Source organism: Vulpes vulpes, unplaced genomic scaffold, assembly GCF_048418805.1.
Source record: "Vulpes vulpes isolate BD-2025 unplaced genomic scaffold, VulVul3 u000000899, whole genome shotgun sequence".
NCBI lineage: Eukaryota > Metazoa > Chordata > Mammalia > Carnivora > Canidae > Vulpes > Vulpes vulpes.
Genome location: NW_027325780.1, coordinates 3,674,295 through 3,688,327, shown reverse-complemented (window position 1 = coordinate 3,688,327; position 14,033 = coordinate 3,674,295). Strand labels below are relative to the sequence as shown.

Genomic DNA, 14,033 nt, shown 5'->3' with positions numbered 1-14,033 from the left:
TGCATCATCTTTAATCACCCACTGATAAGTGGGAGCTCTTGTCCCTCTTTCAGATGAAGGAAATGAGGCTCAGAGGTGAAACATCTTGATAAAATCACTTAGGACAAACATGGTAGATCTGGGATTTGAAATTTGGTTGGTCTGCTCCAAAGCCCCTGTTCTTTACTATATACCTTTTTCTAATGATAAGAGCACTACTGACTTTTGTTTTCTTAGGCATTGAATGTTGGTGTGTATCATTGTTGAATACTATTTTTGTATGTACCATGATGACACAGGGCTGATGAGTCACCAGAAGGAGCATGCTCTCGTTGCCCTTGAATTTGTGACCATAGACAGTGCTTGGAGAAGTTTGGGACTTTAATTCAAACTGTTGGGAGTCCCAAAAACCTCAAATTATTAGTAATTTCCAAGCTGATGAATTTTTAATTGTGTTTCCCAGAATTACATAAAAAGGTCCTGGATATGTTTGACCATGTTGTATTATTTGTTAGGATCACACCACTTTTAGGGATGCTAGTACAGGCTTTTCTCTAACATTTTTCTCGGATTTTCTCTCAACTCCCTGAGTAGTCCCAGGAGGTAAATCCAGGAGCTTCTGGAATGCAGCCTGCAAGGGTGAGATCCTAGGGTTCATGTAAAGCTTAACAGTCTCAGACCTGGGGGACCAAGCCAGATCCTCCAAAACTGGGTTTTATTTCTCAGAATAAGATACAATCCGAGCAGCCCGGGTGGCTCAGTGGCTTAGCGCCTGCCTTCAGCCCAGGGTGTGATCCTGGAGACCTGGGATCGAGTCCCACATCAGGCTTCCTGCATGGAGCCTGCTTCTCCCTCTGCCTGTGTCTCTGCCACTCTTTCTCTCTGTGTCTCTTATGAATAAATAAATAAAATCTTTAAAAATTTTAAAGAAAAAAAAAAGATACAATCCAACAGCCATTTCCTTAGGGACTTATGGCTGAATTAGTCCTAATGTTTTAAGAAACCTAAGTTTTAGGTCTTATAGATATGCCAGTGGAATGTCCACTTGGTAGATATTCTATCCAGTGTAGCGTTCTTCTATCCACAAAGCTGGTGATTACCATGGTTTTAAGCACATACACATTACTCTCCTGCAAAAGTCTGTCTATTGCTTTTCATTGACAAAGGTAATTTAGAAGTTGGGATATTGACTCCAATTTATAGATTGATAAATATTAGAACCACGTGAATTACTGTAATTTCACACTAATATTCCCATCCCCTTTGATGGGAATTTCTTTTTAGATGATTCCACTTTTTTTTCTCTATGTTGGATGATCAGACAAGGCTGTCAGAATTAAAAACTCTACTATATGATATTTGGGCAGAGTAACAAGTCTCTATTTTTCAACAAGTCTGTTGAAAATGGAGGTATGATTTCCCCAAGAAATATAGAAATGACCTGAAAAAAATTTTAGAAGGTGAAATATAAAAAAATTACACAGTTCAAGTCGATGTTAGGAAAGTAGTCAAGAAAGAGAACCTAGATCTTATATTGGAATGATATATATTTTTTTATTTTTAAAAGATTTTTATTTATTCATGAGAGACAGAGAGAGAGAGAGAGAGAGGCAGAGACACAGGCAGAGGGAGAAGCAGGCTCCACGCAGGGAGCCTGACATGGGACTCCATCCTGGGACTCCAGGATCACGCCCTGGGCCAAAGGCAGGCGCTAAACTGCTGAGCCACCCAGGGATCCCTATTGGAGTGATATTTGGCAACTCCTTTCACTGTGAGCATATTAGTTGATTGTGGATCACAATCACAATGTTTTTCCCAATTTCTGAAATCAATGGTTTAATGGAGAAAATAGTTTTAAAATCAAAGAAAGCAAGAATCATCTTTATGTGCCATTGTGGTTCAATGAGCATGTTGGATCTCATGAGAGATTCTTGATAGGATGGGAGCAACCAAGAGGGAATTTGGACAGTACTCCATGAACCTTAGACAAGCTTTCCTAGGAACTGGGTACAGTCAGGGCACAGACATTGAGATACTCCTCACCAATAGTGACACGCATTCTTCACTTCACTCAACAAATACTTATGAGTGGCTATTTGTACTGTACACAAAATATACTCAAATCCCTGCATTTATTGAGATTATATTCAGGGCAAAAATATAGACAATAAACATTCAACATAATACATAACTACATGATAAAGAATATTAGATTAGTGCATGGAGAGAAAAATGGAATAGGGGATTCAGGAATTTTAAATAGAACAGAGTAGGCCTCAATGCAACAGTGACATTTAAAAGACGTGAGAGAGGTAGCCACTAGTACACTGAGCGAAGGAAATTTTCTGTGCAAAGGCCCTAAGACAGGAGCAGGTATGTTTGAGAATAGCAAGGCAGTCGCTGTGGCTGGAGCAGAGTGAGACGGGGAGAGCAGTAGCGGATCAGGTCAAAGAAGTGATGGGTGAGTGGGGAAAAGTAGGCCATTTGAGGACTTGCAGAGAGCATCGTAAGGACTCTGATTAGCTCTCACTCTAAGTGAAATGAGGAAACATTGCAGGGTTTTGAGCACATGTGATTGACTAGTGCTTTACAAGAATTGTTCTGGCTTTGAAAAGACTGCAGCAGGCAGGCAGGGGCAAAAGGAATTCCAGTGAGACATCTGGTATTTAGGATTGAAGATGGGGTTGGAGATGTAAATTTGGAGTCTTTGACACATATCCGGTACCTAAAATCATGAAAAATACCAGGGGACGTCCCTGATCCCTGGAAGTTCCACTTCTAGAAGCTGCTTAGGATGAGTTCTAATAATCAGGCCAAATTGCCCCCGCCTTCTATTGTTTTTGGAGGATAGCAGGATGGCATCAATCATATAACCAGCTACACCAGTTAGATTAATCATTTGGTATTTACTGGACACAAAACATTTCCACACCATGCACAGTTAGAGCTAGAGGTCATCTACTAAAGGTTTCTCATCTTACAGATAAAAAGGGAGGCTCAGAGAAGTTAAATGATTTCACCAAATTTACAGTGAATGGTTATAGTGGAGCTGGGAGTAGAACTGCCTTCTAGCTCAGTACTCTTCTTAATGCCATCTAGAGCACTTAGAACTTTATTAAATGGAACAAAAAAAAGATAACAGAGAGGCAAAGTCAAAGATTATTTCTGCCACCAACTGTTTCCTTCAGAGCAAAAATCTACACAGTAGAGCATTAACTTACACATTAATTTTGGTAGCACTTGCATCCCATAGTGTAAAAAGCCACAGAGTGAACTTCAGCGGGCCTGCTCTCAAAGGGAAAGCTGGAAAGTGCCTTCTGAGTTGCTCAGGCCAGGTTTTGAATAAATCTGGGTATGATTTTTGAATTATATAGGAAACTGGGTGAAGAAGGAATAATTTCTTTTGTCCAATCAGTCACAATAAATTATTCTGCCCCTCTTAGTCTTGGAAAGTAGAGGAGGCAAGAGAAGAAAAAGAATGTGGGTAACTCCATCAGCTTTTGATGATTCTTGATGATGATTTGGAGAAGTCTGGAAAGAGCTAAAAGGACATGTAATTGAGCATAATTTTTATTTGACTGTAGATTATGGTGGGACATATATTCCACTTCAGTTTGTCCCTGATTCTGGTCCTTTCTTAGCCATTGGTGAATTATTTGGATTAGCTATTGAGTTCCAATGGGTTGTTTTTTTTTTTTTTTAAGATTTTACTTATTTATTCATGAGAGACAGAGAGAGAGAGAGAGAGGCAGAGACACAGACAGAGGAGAAGCAGGCTCCATGCAGGAAACCCAATGTGGGACTCGATCCCGGGACTCCAGGATCATGCCCTGGGCCAAAGGCAGGTGCCAAACTGCTGAGCCACCCAGGGATCCCCCCAGTGGACTATTATATACAGTTTGCAAACTGATATTATACAGAGAGATCATTCATTCAATAGATATTTATGGAGTACCCACTACTATCTGGCAGGCATGCCATGGTCAAGAGAGGTAAGGTATGTGTTTTTACAGAATTACCTTCTCTTGAGGACACATAGACAATAAACAAGTAAATAAATAAGTGAAGAAAGTAATTCCAGATGGTAGTAAGTGCTGTGAAAGAAACAGAACAAGGTCAAGAGATGAGAGAATTTGGGTGGGCTACCTTAGGTACGTGGGTCAGAAAAGATCAGGTGACTTTTGGACCAAAATCTAAATAATAAGAAGGAGCCTGCTGCATGGAGGTGTGGGGCATTCCAGGCAGAGGGTGAATTCAAGAGCAACGGCCTTGAGGTGGGAACAGTCTTGGGATACTGAAAGTAATGAAAGAAAGCCAGTATAGTTGAAGCGTAGAGAACAGAGCAGTCTGGACTCACATCATATAGAGCCTCATAGGCCATAGTAGCCTAAGTGTAATGGGAGGCCACTGGAGGATTTTAAGCAAAGGAACAATACTATCAATTTATTTCTTTGAAATAATGCTGAGATTCCTTTCTGAAGAATAGGGTATATGAGGGCAAGAGTAGGAGCAAGGAGACCAGGCAGGAAGCTATTAATTATATTCATCTAAGGAGATGATGGTATGTCACTCTAAGATGGTAGCAGTGGAGATGGCCGAGTGATAGGATTTGAGACAAACTTCTGAGATAGTGTCAACTGACTTGCTAATGATTGAATAAAAAATTTAGGGAAAGAATAATGAAGGTGACTGTTGGATTTGGGGCTGTACAGTTGGGAGGATGATGGAGCCATTGGGTAAGATGAGGAAAACAAGAGAAAAGCATGTTTGGAGGGCGGGGCTGGGGGTGCTCAGGAAGCAGAAGCGAGAGTTCTTTTGTCTGATATACCAAACAGCTATCTGGGGAGGTAGCTGTATACAAGAGTTTGGAATCCAAGGTTGTGATCAGAGCTAGAAAGAGAAAGGTAAGAGTCATCAACATATAAATAGTATTTAAGTTTATGGGACCCTGATTCACTCACCTGCGAGAATTTCCATAGAGGAGAGAAAAGATGGGAAGACCAAACTCTGGGGCACATCTACCTTGAGAGGAGTCCAACCCAGCGGAGGCAACTGAGAAGCAACTTCAGTGAGTTGAGGGAGGGTGTGGTGTTGTGCAAGCCCAGAAAGGAAAGTGTTTCCTAAGGAGGCACTAGTCACCTGTGATGAATGCCACTGGGAGGGATCCCAGGAGATGATCCCACACCCCTGACCTTGGCAAACAGAGTGTGGTGACCTTGATAGGAGCAAGTGCAAAGGAATGACCTGGGGAAGGCTGGACTGCAGGAGATAGAGAATGGGTGATGAGGATGTGGAGACAAGTGCAGATGATTTATTCACTTTGTGGTTTCTATCACTGTTTCAGCTAGGGCTGCATCGAGGCGGTGGGACCGTAACCAGCATTGTTAGAGAGGCTCCTAAAAGCAATGAATTAAAACTAAGATACGTTCCTAGAACATTTGATCTCCTGTGTCTATGTGGGCAGATTAAGCTTTCATAGAGTCCCCCTGATGTTTCTACATGCAGCTCCTTATCATGGTTTGACACGTTTCTTGGGTCTGTTTTCTGCAGCAATATCCAAGTAGCACAAAAGGCCAAGATAATAAAACCCAGCATTTATGGAGCACTTTGTATGCTATTTAGTGGTGATTCGATCGTTTAATCCTTACCTCAGATTGTAGGGGCTATTTAATCCCTTTCTGAAAAAATCACATGGCCTCCTCTAAAATCCAGGTAATTAATTTACAATTGAAATCTTGCAACACAGCTTGTACTTAAGTTGGGAAATGTTTGTATTTCAGCAAAATTGTTTATTTTTATCTTTTTCCTTTTCTTCTCACCTGAATACCCAAAACCATGCATTTGAGGCTCAGAACCAGGGCAGTCTGGGAGCCCCAGTCCCTTGCTCCTTAAAAAACATCCTTTCCCTCAAAGATACATGGAAAGAAGACTCCAGAAAGCAAAAGCAGATGGCATTTGATAAAACCAGTATTGTTACAAAATTGCATACAAGTTATAATACACTGAGCTAGAAATGAAAATTTTATTCTGGAAACCTCTTAGTGGTGTTTATTTTTTTTTATTTTTATAAGAACTTTTGTCTTTTAAGATTTTTTTTTTTTACTCATGAGAGATTCAGAGCGAGAGAGAGGCAGAGACACAGGCAGAGGGAGAAGCAGGCTCCATGCAGGGAGCCTGACGTGGGACTCGATCCTGGGTCTCCAGGATCAGGCCCTGGGCTGCAGGCGGCGCTAAACCGCTGCGCCACCGGGGCTGCCCTCTTAGTGGTGTTTAAAAAAAAAAAAAAAAAAAGCTGCGTACCAGTAGAGCCCACACTTCCTGTGCATGACTCAACATTCTCCCTCCATTTTCAACTCACTAATGAATTACCCCTGAAAACCAAAATAGAATGTCACACATACACCTTTTTCTTTTACAAGTTTCTTGACATTTTTCTACCTGACAGCTAGTAAAGTGGGTGATTGATTGGTTGGTTGCTTTTATTGTCTCTAAGACTGATTCTTATTTTGGGTGTGGTCAAAGTGAAAACAAGGGCATTTCCTGGGGAGTAATAAGCCCATAGGAGCAGTCTTTATCCTTTAAACTAGAAAAGCCTGGCACTCTTTGGTGCCCAGGAAATGCCCTGGACTGGGATTGTTTTGTTGTTTTAATCTGAAAATGACAACATAGAACACAGCCAACGGCAGGCAGCATTTTATTATGGGTGATGCAGCTTTAATTGGTATGTAGACGGCATACCTGTAGAATTAGTCCTTGGAATACTGGCCAACCAGATCACTTTCAACATTTCTCAATGTTTAGTTTCATCTTATAATTAAGTAATAATGATCATTTCCTGACAGCTAATAACTGGCTAAAGGAGTTAGAAGCCTCATTAGGTTTATAATTTATCAAATTCTAAGCTCTTCATCTGCAGTGTTGCAAAAGGAGAAAGCATCCCCAAGTTCTAAACTGATTAAAGACAATCTCCAGGGGTATTTCATAAGTGAGAGTATTAATTTGTTCTTCAAGGGCTGACTTTGTTATATTCCAAGTTAAAAAAAAAAAAAACTATTACTATATGAGTGGGAAGAATGTTGCAGTGGCTTTGATAGAATTGTATTGAACTATTTCCCCGTACATGTGCATGCTAAAACAAAAGTAAAATTGATAGGCCATGTTTCCTGTAAGACTCTTTTCATGAAATTCCACGTGCTCACCTGAGAACTTGGACTATCCATGAACTATCCATTAACTCCAGCAAGAGCATCCTTACATGTGCTCCATGAGTATTGATTGAGCACTGACTGACTTTGTGCTGGGTGCTATTCTAAATGTTGAGGATACAGCAAGAAAATGAAAACTCCTGACCTTACCGTGCCGATAACTTAATAATTTCTGTCTTCAAAATTCCCTGCAAGATTACATGGGCCCAGAAGACCACACATGAAATGTCTTCAAAGTGGTCCAGCTAGGGGAGGGGCAAGAAAGTGGAGGAGTAGGGGTCCTTAACTCACCTGGCCCCACAAACTTACCTAGATAACTTTCAAAACATCCTGAACACCTATGAATTAGACCTGAGATGTAGAGAGAACAGCTGGAATGCTACAGAGAGATAAGTTTTTGCTTCTAACAAGGTAGGAAGGTAAAATAATAATAAAAAAGAACAAAGTTGAGGAGGGCACCAAGAGTAGCCAGACTAAAGTGGAGGGGTGAGAGCCTCCAGGACAGGAAAGCCCCGCCCTGGAGAAGCAAGAAATTTAAAAATCCGCATCAGAGTTTTCCCTGACAGAAAAGTGCTTAGCAGGGAAATCAGGCAGAGTCCCAGGGTGGGCAGTGAAGCCTCAAGATTCCTGGAGCCACTATAAGAGGAGGGGCGCCTGGGAGAAAGCTCACTGCAAACCGTGGACCAATCTCAGTAGAGGGCTGGAGTGGAGCGGCCCTCGGGGCATTTGAGAGAAGCCAGTCGGTTAGGCAGGCTGGCTCCGGAGCTCCCTTTATTCTGGAGCCTGGATCTGGGCGGAGGCAGCTGTTCCCCATTCCCTTCAGGAGAGGCCGCCCCTGGGGAGCACACCTCCAGTGGCACAGGGCCCTGGATCCCAGGGCGCCCAAGTGGACAAAGCCAGCGATTCTGTGTTCCCCCCGGGGACAGGCGGAGGCGGGGAGGGCACAGGACAGAGGGGACGCTCCTGCCACTGGGCGCGCTCAAGCTGTGCAGGTCATCGCCGCTGCCCCGGGAGCATCTAGGCCACTGCAGACTGGGAGCTGCAGGTGGTTACTAGGGGAGCTGACTCCAGAGCTGGAGACCTGGCCACCACCAGTGTTGTTCCTCCTTGTGTCACCTCGTGCCTAGAAGGGGTGGGGCCAACAGGGAACAGAGACCTCATGGGGTAAACAGCTCCCACTGAGCCCAGCACCTGGTGGGGAGCAGGGCATCTCCCCCAGGTACACACACCTGAGAATCAGCAGAGCAGGCCCTCCCCCAGAAGACCAGCTGGGAGAACTGAGGAGGAGCAAGTTCTTGACCAAGCAGCACTGGAAAGCTCCAGGACTGAGGGAAAATAGCATTAGAACTAGAGGGTCCCCCCTTTCTCCTTTTTTTTTTCCTTTTTCCATTACAACTAGTTTTTATATCAGACTAAACTTTTCCAATATTTTTTCTCTTTTCCCACCTTAACTACAATATTTTACCAGCTCTTCATTTTTAAGTTTTTTTCATTTTTGACTTTCATATTTCTAAAATTACATGTCTTGGATCTATTTTGTATTTCTGGATTCCCTTCAACATATTCAACTAAATTTCGGTAGATATAGAAGATATGGGTTTTCCATTTTTTTTTTTCTACCTTGTTTTGTTTTACAATGGTGGAATGCCTTCTAAAACATGACCAACATACACCCACAACCAAGTGGAACACCATGTTGGTTCATTTTATGAGATTCTCTCTTCCTTCCCATTCTGCCCCCCTCCTTTATCTTGTTTATGTTTCTGTGGTCAATGTTGAGTCTTTATATAAGTATTCCTATTTTATATAAATTGGGATTGAGCATCTTCTAACATACAGAACAGAATATACACAAAACCAAGAGGATCACCCTCTAGGACCCCTCAGGTAGACTACATTCTCTCTCTACTACCACATCCTCACCACCACCATCCCCCCTCCTTTTTACCCCTATTTTTCCTCTTTTCTTTACTTCTTTCTTTTTTCCTTTTTCTTTTTTCTTCTTCTTTGTTTTTGGTTTTTGGCTTTTTATTTTTACTACTTTGTTTTAAAATTTGTTTTTCACTTTAGTGGTCCTTTTGTTTTATTTTGTTCTGTTCTTCTTTTTCTCTTATTTTCTGGTCTCTGACCTCTTTGAAATCATCTAGGGTGTATTTTACTTAGGTCTTGGTTGATATTTTTGACTCAGCCCACTCATACAGCCACTCTGCACTGGACAAAATGACTAGAAGGAAGAATTCACTACAAAAGAAAGAACCGGAAGCAGTACTCTCTGCCACAGAGTTACAGAATTTGGATTTCAATACGATGTCAGAAATTCAATTCAGAAGCACAATTATAAAGTTACTGGTGGCTCTGGAAAAAAGCGTAAAGGGCTCTAGAGACTTCATTACTGCAGAATTGAGATCTAATCAGGGCGAAACTAAAAATAATTTAACTGAGATGCAATTCAAACTGGATGCTCTAACTCCTAGGGTTAATGAAGTGGAAGAGAGAGTGAGTGACATAGAAGACAAGTTGATGGAAAGGAAGGAAGCGGAGGATAAAAGAGAAAATTAAGAGTCCATGAAGAAAGGCTGAGGGAAATAAATGATAGCTTGAGAAGGAAGAGTATATGTCTAATTCGGATTCCAGAAGAAGCTGAGAGAGAGAGAGAAAGAGAGAGAGAGGACCGCAAAGTATATTTGAGCAAATCATAGCCAAGGACTTCCCTAATCTGGGGAAGGAAACAGGCATTCAGAACCAGGAGACAGAGAGGAACCCCCCCACACACACACACACAAAATCAATAAAAACCGTTCAACACCTCAACATTTAACAGTGAAACTTGCAAATTTCAAAGATAAGAGAAAATTCTTAAGGCAACATGACACAAGAGATTCTTAAATTATACAGGGAGAAATATCAGATTAATGGCAAACCTCTCCACAGAGATCTGGAAGGGTAGAAAGGGATGGCATGATATATACAGGGTACTAAATGAGAAAAATATGGAGCCAAAAATACTTTATCCAGCAAGGCTGTCATTCAGGATAGAAGGAGAGGTAAAGGGCTTCCAGGATAGACAGAAACTGAAAGGATATGTGACCACCCAACCAGCTCTGCAAGAAATATTAAAGGGGATCCTGTAAAAGAAAGAGGGAGCCCCCCACCCCCCCAAAAAAAGAAAAAGAAAAAGAAAGAGGGAGCCCAAAGAATCCACAAAAACAAGGACTGTATAGGTAATATGATGATGCTAAATTCATATCATTCAATAGTTAACTCTGAACATGAATGGGCTACATGATCCCATCAAAAGGCACAGGGTATCAGACTGGATAAAAAGGCAAGACCCATTATATGCTGTCTACAAGAGACTCATTTGAGACCTACCTCCAGCCTGAAAATGAAGGAGTGAAGAACCATTTACCATTCAAATGGTCCTCAAAAGAAAGCTGGGGTAGCAGTCCTCACATCAGATAAAGTTTATCCCAAAGACTGTAGTAAGAGATGAAGAGGGACACTCTATCATACTTAAAGATATCATACTTGTCTATCCAACAAGACGACCTAACAATAATAACTGTTTATGCCCCTAATGTGGGAGCTGCCAAGTATATCAATCAATTAATAATCAAAGTGAAGAGATACTTAGATAATAACACACTAATAATAGAACACTTCTACATGGCACTCTTAGGAAAAGACAGATCTTTTAAGCAGAACATCACCAAAGAAACAAGGGCCTTAAATGATATACTGGACCAAATAGATTTCACAGATATATACAGAACTTTCCACCTGAACACAACTGAATACACATTCTTCTCAGGTGCACATGGAACTTTCTCCAGAATAGACCACATACTGGGTCACAAATCAGGTCTCAACCAGTAACAAAAGATTGGGATTGTTCCCTGCATATTTTCAGACCACAATGCTTTGAAACTAGAATTCTATCACAAGAAGAAACTTGGAAGAAACTCAAACACATGGAGGTTAAAGAGCATCCTACTAAAAGATGAATGGGTCAACCAGGAAATTAGAGAAGAATTAAAAACATTCATGGAAACTAATGAAAATGAAGATATAACCATTCAAAATCTTTGGAGTACAGCAATATTGATCCTAAGAGGGAAATACATCACAATACAAGCCTCCCTCAAAAAATTGGAAAAAACTCAAATACACAAGCTAACCTCGCACCTAAAGGCATTGGAAAAAGAACAGCAAGTAAAACCTACACCAAACAGAAAAAGAGATCTAATAAAGATTCAAGCAGAACTCAATGAAACAAAGACTAGAAGAACTGTAGAACAGATCAACAAAACCAGGAATTGATTCTTTGAAAGAATTAATAAGATAGATAAACCATTAGCCAGACTTATTAAAAAGAAAAAAGACTCAAATTAATAAAATCATGAATGAAAAAGAAGATATCACAACCAATACCAAAGACATACAAATGATTTTATGTTTTTTTTAATATTTATTTTTATTTATTTATGAGAGAGAGAGAGAGAGAGAGAGAGAGAGAGAGGCAGAGACACCGGCAGAGGGAGAAACAGGCTCCATGCCGGGAGCCTGACGTGGGACTCAATCCTGGGACTCCAGGATCATGCCCTGGGCCAAAGGCAGGCGCGAAACCGCTGAACCACCCAGGGATCCCCATACAAATGATTTTAAAAACGTATTATGAGCAGCTGTATGCCAATAAATTAGGCAATCTGGAAGAAATGGATGCATTTCTGGGAAACCACAAATTACGAAAATTGGAACAGGAAGAAATAGAAAACCTGAACAGGCCAATAACCAGGGAGGAAATTGAAGCAGTCATCAAAAACCTCCCAAGAGACAAAAGTCCAGGGCCAGATGGCTTCCCAGGGGAATTCTATCAAACGTTTAAAGAAGAAACCATGCGTATTCTACTAAAGCTGTTCCGAAAGATAGAAAGGGATGGAATACTTCCAAACTTGTTTTATTAGGTCAGCATCACCTTGATCCCAAAACCAGACAAAGATCCCACCAAAAAGGAGAACTAAAGACCAATATCCCTGATGAACACAGATGCAAAAATTCTCAGCAAGATAGTAGCAAATAAGATCCAACAGTACACTAAAAAGATTATTCACCATGACCAAGTGGGATTTATCCTTAGGATGCAAGGTTGGTTCAACACTTGTAAAACAATCAACGTGATAGATCACATCAACAAGAGAAAAAGCAAGACCATATGATCCTCTCAATAGATGCGGAGAAAGCATTTGAAAAAATACAGCATCCATTCCTGATCAAAACTCTTCAGAGTGTAGGGATAGAGGGAACATTCCTCAGCATCTTAAAAGCCATCTACGAAAAGCCCACAGCAAATATCATTCTCACTGGGGAAATACTAGGAACCTTTCCCCTAAGATCAGGAACATGACAGGGATGTCCACTCACCACTGCTATTCAACATAGTATTACAAGTCCTAGCCTCAGCAATCAGACAACAAAAGAAAGAAAAGGCATTCAGATTGGCAAAGAAGAAGTCAAACTCTCCCTCTTCGCAGATAACATGATACTGTATATAGAATACACCAAAGATTCCACCGCAAGATTGCTAGAACTCATATAGCAATTCGACAATGTGGCAGGATACAAAATCAATGCCCAGAAATCAGTGGCATTTGTATACACTAGCAAGGAGACTGAAGAAAGAGAAATTAAGGAGTCAATCCCATTTATAATTGCACCCCAAAGCATAAGATACCTAAGAATAAACCTAACCAAAGAGGTAAAGGATCTATACCCTAAAATCTACAGAACACTTCTGAAAGAAATTGAGAAAGACACAACGAGATGGAAAAACACTTCATGCTCATGGATTGGAAGAATAAATATTGTGAAAATGTCAATGCTACCCAGGGCAATCTACACATTTAATGCAATCCTGATCAAAATACCATGGACTTTCTTCAGAGAGCTGGAACAAATAATCTTAAAATTTATATGGAATCAGAAAAGACCTCAAATAGCTAGAGGAATATTGAGAAAGAAAAGGAAACAAAACAAAACAAAACAAAACAAAAGAAAAAGAATAAAGAGAAAGAAAACCAATGCTGGGGGGCATCACAATGCCGGATTTCAAGCTGTATTACAAAGCTGTGATCATTAAGACAGTGTGGTACTGGCACAAAAACCTACGCATCGATCAATGGAACAGAATAGAGAACCCAGAAATGGGCCCTCAACTCTATGGCCAACTAATATTCGACAAAGCAGGAAAGGACTGGAGAAAGGACAGTCTCTTCAATAAATTGTTTTGGGAAAATTGGACAGCAACGTGCAGAAGAATGAAACTGGACCATTCTCTTACACCATACACAAGGATAAACTCAAAATGGTTGAAAGATCTAAATGTAAGACAGGAATCCATCAAAATCCTAGAGGAGAACACAGGCCACAACCTTTTAGAACTTGGCCACAGCAACTTCTTGCAAGACACATCTATGAAGGCAAGGGAAACAAAAGTAAAAATGAATAACTGGACTTAATTAGGATAAAAAGCTTCTGCACAGCAAAAGAAACAGTCAACAAAACTAGAAGACAACCTACAGAATGGGAGAAGATATTTGCAAATGACACATCAGATAAAGGGCTAGTATCCAAGATCTATAAAGAACTTATTAAACTCAACATCAAAGAGACAAACAATCCAGTCATTAAATGGGCAGAAGACATGAGCAGACATTTCACCAAAGAAGACCTACACATGGCCAACAAGCACATGAGAAAATGCTCCGCATCACTGGCCATCAGGGAAATACAAATCAAAACCGTGATGAGATACCACCTCACACCAGTGAGAATGGCAAAAATAAACAAGAC

At 40.8% G+C, this 14,033-nt stretch overlaps 1 protein-coding gene across 1 annotated transcript in view; it reads left to right on the top strand.

Moving 5' to 3' along the window:
* The window catches only part of SHROOM3 (shroom family member 3), a 166,627-nt gene that overhangs the window by 26,327 nt on the left and 126,267 nt on the right, over positions 1 to 14,033 (top strand). The gene's annotated exons all lie outside the window — the stretch shown is intronic.